The 9,764-nt window shown below is 42.5% G+C and overlaps 1 non-coding gene and 2 pseudogenes across 1 annotated transcript; 1 reads left to right on the top strand and 2 right to left on the bottom strand.

The window, feature by feature from the left end:
* Positions 1-1,381: 1,381 nt before the first annotated feature.
* On the top strand, positions 1,382-1,455 carry TRNAN-GUU (transfer RNA asparagine (anticodon GUU)). Its single transcript has one exon. It is a non-coding gene; the product is annotated as a tRNA-Asn (tRNA).
* A 1,176-nt stretch (positions 1,456-2,631) lies between these two features.
* On the bottom strand, positions 2,632-4,126 carry LOC147754150 (large subunit ribosomal RNA; annotated as a pseudogene).
* A 2-nt stretch (positions 4,127-4,128) lies between these two features.
* LOC147754149 (large subunit ribosomal RNA) lies at positions 4,129-5,349 on the bottom strand (annotated as a pseudogene).
* Between the last annotated feature and the right edge of the window lie 4,415 nt (positions 5,350-9,764).

The raw sequence follows: 9,764 nt of genomic DNA, 5'->3' as shown, positions 1-9,764 counted from the left end.
ATTCCTACAGAAAACATATGTTCGATAAATTACATAACTTTACAAAAGAAAAATTTCAATTCAAAATGTCACAGATCCTGCTTCATTCCATACAACTCTTCATAGCTACTTCACGGCTTTGTAAAGTAAATAATGAGGTTCACGAAATAATTTACGTTATTCGGATTGCACAATACTGAAGAGGATACTCAAGTGTAATGCACAAGCAGCGGCGACTATGCGCTTACTTCGTGGGCTTACTGTAATTACTACTATATGTACGAGGAGGTTCCATTTATTTATTACGTTTATACGCGATTTCAATGTTTGACCTGTCTGAAACTTGGTAACGTGTATTGCATCTATATGCAGAGGGAAATTGACATTGACTTTATGTTGAAATGATGATCACCGTAATGTTTTCATCAAACTAATACCAGCAGCTATCATTTGGCGCCATTATTCTGGCTTTATTGATTATGCCTGGGCAACATTTTTCAGTAAAAAAAAAAGTTTTCGTAGTTTCGTGAACGTGAAAAAGTATGATTTCTGAAAATGTCGCACTGCAGGTTGTAGTGATTGCTATTGTTATAGTGGAGTAGGTTACTGTCAGCGTTTAATTATTGTACTAGATTTTATAACGGTACAAAATATCGGAATGTAATTACTGATGAACGGAGTCTAAGCGTTTTTTTTATTTATTTTTATTTATTATGCTTTTTATTAGTAAACACTATATAGTTATACCCCTTTCTTCCAAGTAATGAATTGTTCGTTGTTTACAGTAATAATGTTAGTCCGGGTTGACGGGTACTTTGATATAAAAACCTTCCTGAATCTTCTTAAAATACTGAACGCACACTCACCTTGTAAACACTTTCATATATTCACATCTAATTTGAAACTATTAGAGAAAATTCTCTATCAAGTTGATCAGCTAAATATCAAGTACTTAGAATTCGACCGCAGCATTTGTTAGTGATTCAATATGCCTTACAAGCGCGCAAAGCAGAGAGCAAGTGACGGTAGTAAATGCGGCTCGCCTATGAATCAACATGATTATGGACTGAATGTTTAACATGCAAAGCGTTGTTGAAAACAAATTAACACTAACTCCGTTGAAATGGCGACCATCGTAATGTGCTTATCAAACTAACACAAGCAGTACTTGTTGCTGTCATCTGGTTTTACCACCACCATTGTTCTGGCTTTATTGTTTAAAAAAATATGTTAGGGCAGTATTTTTGCAAAAAAAAAAGATTTGTAATTAGAGCTTTCGCTGTTTGGACGGGATGATTAAATGCAATGCACAAGCAGCGGCGGCGGCTATGCGCCGAAGTGCGCCCACTAGCGAACGAAGTCACGTCTCGCCATGCTTTAATATAGTTATATTTACGCACACGCCTCCGTGGCGCAATCGGCTAGCGCGTTCGGCTGTTAACCGAAAGGTTGGTGGTTCGAGCCCACCCGGGGGCGAAAAATTTTTGAAAACACCTTTATCGCCCCACGACTAAAGCAGGTTCGTAGTGGTGACACAATTGCATCGAACACATGCCAACAAAGAGTACTGGGCGTTTGTGCCGAAGGGTCCGTGATAAAACCGTACGGGTTATTAAGAACAGATATGTTGAGGAGTGAGGGTTCACAAGCCAAAATTCATTTTAACAGTTTTGAGTAACTATTAGTCGGTCACTTAGGAATATAAAATCGGAAATTAAACTTGGAAACATTCTACTCATGTTGTGCGCCTATGGGATATTTTACGAAAATTGGTCATTTTATTATTGAACACTTGTTGTTGTTGTACATCTGCGAAAAAGCTCTCATAGTTAACAAAGAAATGCACGTATGATGAAATCAAACACCTGCTTGTCTACTATACAAAATACGTACAAAATACATATATAATAATTAACAAACGGCGACCTTTTACCGACAGAGACCATAACGATATGCAAACGGTCCTGCATATTAAAAAATAATTACATATGGGTGAATGTCTTGCCAACTCCGACATCTGACGAGACCAGCCGCGTCACGGAATGCCATTTTATTATCTACGTTAGTCCTGCAGATCCTGTCGTATTGATTCGTTTCATGAAATGAACTATCATCATGCCAAGGGTCGTAAGCTAGCCAATAGTCCTCAGCCTGCCGGTGTTACTGGCTGGTCTATTGTATCCCACCGAATAACTATTTATACGCGAATAGACCAGTTGAATGACTCATCCGTTACTTAACGAACTCATCACAGGGAAAAAGTTTTCTTTTGCCAGCCTGGTCGACTTAAATCGATAGTCGCATGTGTGCGCGACTGCTTGTATCTGTGTGCATAATAACCGTTCCATCAAGCAGGAAGTTTCATAGATTTACCCAAATCTTTGCGTTGTGAGCCAAGGCTAACAATCGCAACAGGTTGTTATGTTTCTTTTATGCTCCCGATTGAGTTTAGGTCACCCTGCACGAAAACTATCGACCAAAAACGAGCATGTTATCTTTCCCCGCGTCGTTAGGCCACTGACATATTTTGTAACCATATTTTCTCATACATGAACCGGCGTTTAATGCTAGCAAATGCGGCTAATCCAAAAAATAATAAAAATTTATGGTATTCCATCCCGGCAACATGCCAATTATTGCATCGCAAACAGCAAACGCCCAATACGAAGACAAGTCTCATTAGATCGCAGTATGGTAACTGCTCTACTAATTACAACACTTCGATTGATAAAAGTCATTTGCAGATTGTCTTGTGTCCGGAACATAATAAGATCAAAAACCTCTATGAAGACATTCGCTACTCCATTTCAATTCGCTCATATTGCTCAGTTATGCACTCACACAACTATTTAATAAACAATACACATTCCAGACACTAATGTTATGGACTCTGGATTGGATTCTGGCTTAGAGGCGTTCAGTCATAATGCATTAGATGGTAGTTTAGTGCCTCTGATTTTTCAATCAAACACAAAACCAATTGTCTAAACCTACGGTTCCTCTCGTACTAAGCAGGACTACCATCACCATAACAACTGCGAACGGTAGGCTAAAGCTAACCTGCCTCACGACGGTCTAAACCCAGCTCACGTTCTCTATTAGTGGGTGAACAATCCAACACTTGGCGAATTCTGCTTCGCAATGATAGGGAGAGCCGACATCGAAGGATCAAAAAGCGGCGTCGCTATGAACGCTTGGCCGCCACAGGCCGGTTATCCCTGTGGTGACTTTTCTGACACCTCTTGCTTAAAATTCCTAAAAACAAAAGGATCGAGGGGGCACGCTTTCACGGTCTACACTTGTACTGAAAGCTAAGATCAAGCCAGCATTTACCCTTCTGCTCTATGCGAGATTTCTGTTCTCCCTGAGCTGGCCTTAGGACACCTGCGTTATTTTTTGACAGATGTACCGCCCCAGTCAAACTCCCCAACTGACTATGGCCTCAATATAAATCGCACAAATTACTATGCTTCTTTCTAAAACATGGAATGACCATATTTACTTCATTGAGTAAGTAAAGAAACAATAGGAGTAGTGGTATTTCATTGATGACGAATCTCCCACTTATGCTACACCTCGTATGTCTCTTCACAAAGCCAGACTAGAGTCAAGCTCAACAGGGTCTTCTTTCCCCGCCGTTCAGTAAAAGCCCGTTTCCTTGGCTGTGGTTTCGCTAGAGAGTAGATAGGGACAGTGGGAATCTCGTTAATGCATTCATGCGCGTCACTAATTAGATGACGAGGCATTTGGCTACCATAAGAAAGTCATAGTTACTCCCGCCGTTTACCCGCGCTACAAAGAATCTCTTCACTTTGACATTCAGAGCACTAGGCAGAAATCACATTGTGTCATAACCAATTACTGGACTTCACAATGCTTTATTTTAATTAGACAGTCGGATTTCCTCAGTTCGTGCCAGTTCTGAAGTAGTTGATAATTTCCACTCACATCAGCATAAACCGAAATAGCCAACAATGTCCATAAACACAACTTCGGTCATCATCCAGACAGATACGAAGTCCATTCGGCGACAACACAATGTCATAAATACTTCTACTGTCAACCTGACTGGATCAACCTTCAGAGCCATCCCTTCTCCCAAAGTTACAGAACTATTTTGCCGACTTCCCTTACCTACATTAATCTAGACACTAAAGGCTTCGCACCTTGGAGGCCTGCTGCGGATATTAGTACGGACTGCCACCAAAATAATCACCACGCTCAAATTTTCAAGGACCAAGGGAATCAACTAAACTACTCTAATATGAGCAGCTTTATGTCACGCTTACCCATATCTCAAATTTACTTCATTCCATGGGTACCAGTAACTTAAAAAGAAAAGACAACTCTTCCTAGCCTATCCCTTGGTGTTTTCGAGCGCAGTTGTGTTGCCACGGTTGCTACCTAAGTAGCGCTCCCAGTGTGCAGGTTCAGGAATATTAGCCTGATTCCCTTTCGCTTATAGTGATAACACATCATTGTATACATTCAACACATGTTTCATCATAAGCTTAGGACCGACTGACCCACGATCAACTACTGTTCACCTGGAATCCATACCCAACTTCAGTGCTCAAGGTTTTCAATTGAGTACTTGCTACTACCACCAAGATCTGCACATGTGACAGCTCCAGATTGCTTCACAGCAACATCCTTCGATGCTATCACATTACCTTCCTACTATCTGAGCGCTCCGGTGCGTCACACGTCAGAAGTTGAGTATAAGTACAATGCTATAGCGCCATCCATTTTTGGGGCGTGTTGCTTTGGCAGGTGAGTTGTTACACACTCCTTAGCGGATTCCGACTTCCATGGCCACCATCCTGCTGTCTTCAGCAACTAACACCCTTTATAGATCTCATGCGCATTTCAGCTTTTGGCACTTTAACCCAACAATTGGTTCAACCCACAGCGCCAGTTCTGCTTCCCAAAAATGGCCCACTAAGCATACTTATTTAGCAGTCTTCTTCAATCGAGAAGTAACACTCACACCCATTAAAAGTTTGAGAATAGATTGAGGGTATATACGCCCCAATACCTCTAATCATTCGCTTTACGGGATGAAACTAAACCTGTACGCTAGCTATCCTGAGGGAAACTTCGGAAGGAACCAGCTACTAGATAGTTCGATTAGTCTTTCACGTCAGAATAACTTCAGACATCCACGAGTTTCCTCTGGCTTCATCTTGACTAGGCATAGCTCACCATCTTTCGGGTCTCAAACATCACGCTTGTAGTCTACAAATGCCAGAAAGCATAAGTAACTCATCGCTTAATCATGGTACAACCACAAATAACAATACCTTTGCATTTCACTTCGTCTTCGGGTGTCAAGACCCAATGACTCGCGTGCCATTTGAACTCCTTGGTCCGTGTTTCAAGACGGGTCAAATAACTAATGCTAACCATTGATGGCGGACCGCTTACCTAGAGTAACATGCTCACCGCAACAAGGAATAAACCAAATCGCAGATACAGCAGTTATATTTAGTAAACGCAGGCCGTAGCTGCCCCACAGCTAAACTACACCGGCTAGGTGACGCCCAACACAGAACATCGCACTACGTACGAGCTGTCCCATATCGATGCCGCAGCGGCATAGTTTCTCAATGAATGAGTGTGCACTAATGCACAGAGTCTCTGGCAGGGCTAACAAAGAGCAATCGGTTGAATGGACAACTTACTCTCAAGGCATCACATAACCAACTACCCTGTTGATAGGCACACCACTCTACAGCACAGTTATTTGTTTTACTCATTACGTACTCATTCACGTACTGTTGAACTCTCCCGTCAGAGTTTTTCAACTTTCCCTCATGGTGCTTGTTCGCTATTAGTCCCTTCATATATTTAGCCTTTGATGAAATTTACCACCACCTTTAAGTTGTACCCCTGCCCTTTGTTGTTACTTCTCTGTGTACCTGTTTATCTCTGACCGCTTTAAGTGTCTGGCAGTGAAGAAGAGTATGTTCTACTCCGTCCTTCATGCTAGACACTCAGAGCACACAGATGCCCACTTGCGTTTTGCCGATCTTTGTCATGTATGTCTGGAACTGTCCATGACCCGACAAGACTTGGCAGGGGTAGGATGTTAGCTCTCCCTGGCTGCCGCGAATCCATTTCCTAACATCTGGTATTAGATGTCGGGTCCAACTGCCCGGAGATTCTCCTCCTCTGTAAGTGCGTGGATTTTCCCATTGCTGCTGCCATTTGTAAATTGTATCCTCACGTGCCCTTATGTTGTCGGTGGAATCATCTCTTTGTCGTCGTTCAGGTCCTTCATGGGACCATTTTGGCCAATACTAGGAGTGCTTCGGTTAACACAGTTCTGTACGCTCTGGCCACTCGTATTGCTACAATTCTTTGTGCGGCCAGTAGTATATCTCTATTAACTTTTGTCGTCAGTGCCATTTCTGCCCATACAGAAGTTGCATATAGTGCTCTAGCTTCAGCTATTGAGGCCAGCAGTCTTCGGCTACCCTCAGAGGCTCCTCCCATTCTGGGCAGTATTCTCGACAAATTGAGGGCTGCTCTTTCTGCCTTTTTAGCTGCATGTTTAATATGCTCCCTTCCAGTCATTGCAGTGTCAATTATTACTCCAAGGTATTTCGCCCTTTTCTGAATGTTAATTTGAGTATTACCCAGATATATTTCTATATCTGTGGTCTTCTTCTTCCCAGTTAGGTATAATACTTCTGTCTTCTTCGCAGCTAGCCGTAGATAATGTTCTTCCATCCACCGTTCTATGATCTGGAGGGAGTCGTTAGCTTTGTTTTCTAGTTTCACCTCTATCCGGGCTCTGATTATCAGAACTAGGTCATCTGCATATGCTATGGTCTCTAGCCCTTCCGGCAATCCCGTTTTTTTGCAGAACGCTGTCGTAGGCTAGATTCCACAGTATTGGACCGAGGACCGACTCCTGCTGTGACCGTATATCTTGTCCCATCCGCTATTAGTATTCTGTTCTCTAAGTATGAACTGATAATCCTGCGTAGATACTTAGAGATATTCTTTTCTTCCAGTGCTTCCATTAATTTTCCCCAGTTCATGCTTTTAAAAGCATTTCTAAAATCTAGTAGGACTAGTAGCACGAGGTTCCGGGTCCTTAGTGTGCTTCTCATCTCTTCCCTCGCTAGCCCGAGGACCCTGTCCACAGCTGTCATCGTGGAACGGTGTTTCCTAAAGCTGTATTGCGTCTCCGACAGTGCCTCCCTATCTTCAATCTCCTTGTTCAGTCTGTTTACTATTATGCTTTCAATAGCTTTTGCTGCTGTATTTAGAAGACAGATTGGTCGAAATGCCGTAGGACCTGTCTTATTTCCGGGTTTTGGGATCAGGACTAAGTTTGCTTCCTTCCATATATCCGGGAATTTTCCTGTCCGCAGTATGTCGTTCGTCAATTTTTGTAATATCCTTGGCCATCTCTTGATCAACGTCTTGACTACTTCCGGTGGAACTCCGTCGGACTGTATGCTTTCCCTGCTGCTATTTTGTTTCCTGCTTCTGTTATTTCTTCCAGAGTTACTTCGGGGATGTCTCTTTCATCTACCTCAATCGTTGTTTCATCCATCCTTGGTTGCATAGGGAAGAGGTTTCTTACCGCTTTCATCACTATGTCTGGGGGGATTGGTGGTGATCCTTTCTTTATTTTGTCCATTACTATTTGATAAGGGAGTCCGAAAACGTTTCGGTCGACTGCTTCTATGAGTTTTTTCCAGGATTTTTCCTTACTATGTCGTATACTTTGTCTTAGTTTGTTTCGGGCTTCCTGGTATTTCCGGAGTTGTTGTGTCGCTCTTTGTTCTGTTTCTGGTTGAAGATTGTTCGTGCGTCTCTGCCAGCTTCTTGTTCTTATGTATGTACGCCTTTTCCTCACGCATATTTTCCTGACATCTGCAATTTCCTTATTCCACCAGTGTTTTGGGCGGTGGCGGTGTCGGTCTATGAACGGTTGCCGATTAGCTTTAGTACATGCATCAAACATAAGCTGACTGAGTTGTTGCGCTTCTATCTGTATGCCTCCAGTTCCGGTTTCGCTTACCATGATTTGCACTTTCTGTCTAATTTTCTTCGCAGTATTGGGAGGTCTAATTTTCTTGCTTGCCATCTTCTCGTCTTTCTCTGTATTGCTTCCGGTGGTCTTGTTTGCTCGACTTGGAAAAATATGTAGTGGTGGTCACTACCACTTTCTTCTTCGTCCAAGACTCTCCACCCTGTTCTGAACGCTGCTGCCTCGTTGTTTACTAATGTGATGTCTATGTGTGATGGGTAACCACCGTGTTCACAAGTAGGAGCCTCTCCATCATTAAGCACTGTCAGTCCCTCTGTTGCCATCCACTCTAAGGTCGCTATTTCTCTTCGGTCGTTACTTCTGCTGCCCCATATTACATTCTTTGAGTTAAAATCTCCTGTGACAATAATCTTTTTCCTGTTATCACGTCGTTTTACACTTTGTCCTAGTTCTTGAAGGAATTTTTGAATTCTTCTATTGATCTATTGGGCGAAAAGTAGCATGTGTAGAATACTGCTACGTTTTCGATCTCCGCTTATGTGAAACCGTTTCCTGCTCCTTTTCTTCGTATTATCACGTTCCTCATGCCGCTAGTATATAGCAGTATCATTTTTATCGTCCGTCACTATAATTTCTTTAGCACTGGCTATTTTTTTGTAGTTCGGTTCTGATAATAGACAAAGGTGTATGCCGTATTTCTGGATTGTAATTTCCAGTAAGTCATAGGCGGCAGACGAGCGATTGAGGTTGATCTGTATTAGTTTGAACTCTATTTTGCTAATATTCTTCTATTCCTCTCTCCGCTGTTTGCTCTTGTATCCTTAGTTCTTCAGTGGGCCGTTTAGCGGTCTTTTTTTGCTGATGGTGTTATAAAATTTTCCTCGTCTGTCGTTGGTCTTTTTGTCCTCTTTTCCCTCTTCTTTGTTTCTTCTTCTCTTTCTTTCGCTATATTTTCATTGTTCTCTCTTGTCTTCATCTCTCCTTCTCCTGTGGAAAAAGGGGGACAGGGTTTTGTTGCTATCTTAATGTCGTGCTTTCATTTGACCTGGTCCACTAGAGTTCGATACCTAGGGCATCGCATTGATGTAGCCCTGTGGCCCTCCATATCGCACTCGTAGCAAAAGGGAATCACTCTTTCGCAATTATTTGCCGTATGTCCCGTGATCCCACAGTGGTAGCATCTCTTTCCTTCCACTTTGGCTTTTTCGGTACATTCGTGGGCTCTGTGCCCTACTTTCTGGCATCTGAAACAGTTTAGTAACCTGACCCATTCTCTTATCTTGCATCTGTAGGGCCCCATCTGTATCACTCTTCTTTCTTTTATACTCTTTACCAAAGCTGTTGGTAGTTGTATCAAAGGAATACCAACTGCTTCTCGACTGACGAGGATTTCCGGCTGTTATTTCCGTGCTTACTGGTAATCCCAGCGCTATTTTGATGTCGTTCGCTACCTTTCTGCCCGTAGCCAAGGGATCTACATTCCATATGGCCAACGTGTGCTGGTTTGTCTTCATGCTTACATTTAATTTCATGCGCTCATCTTTTTTAAGGATGCTGGCGGTTTTTGTGGCTTCGTCTTTTATATTTCCCTGTACCCGTAGCAGAACGTCTCCTCCTGCCGCTTGGGAGATTCCTATTTTTCCATCTATTCTTGTGGGTCCTAATTTCGTGCGAACTGCCGTCAGCACCTCACTGTAGGATCTATTCTCTCCCGCCTTTATCGTTATTGTTGTGATCTCTTCATAGTGTTTCCCTCTTGTTATCGATTTTCCAA

Source organism: Varroa destructor, unplaced genomic scaffold (assembly GCF_002443255.2).
Source record: "Varroa destructor unplaced genomic scaffold, Vdes_3.0 BEIS01000013.1, whole genome shotgun sequence".
In the NCBI taxonomy this organism is placed as follows: Eukaryota; Metazoa; Arthropoda; class Arachnida; order Mesostigmata; family Varroidae; genus Varroa; species Varroa destructor.
The sequence above is the reverse complement of the archived record's forward strand: the minus strand, read 5'-3'. Positions and strand labels throughout refer to the sequence as shown.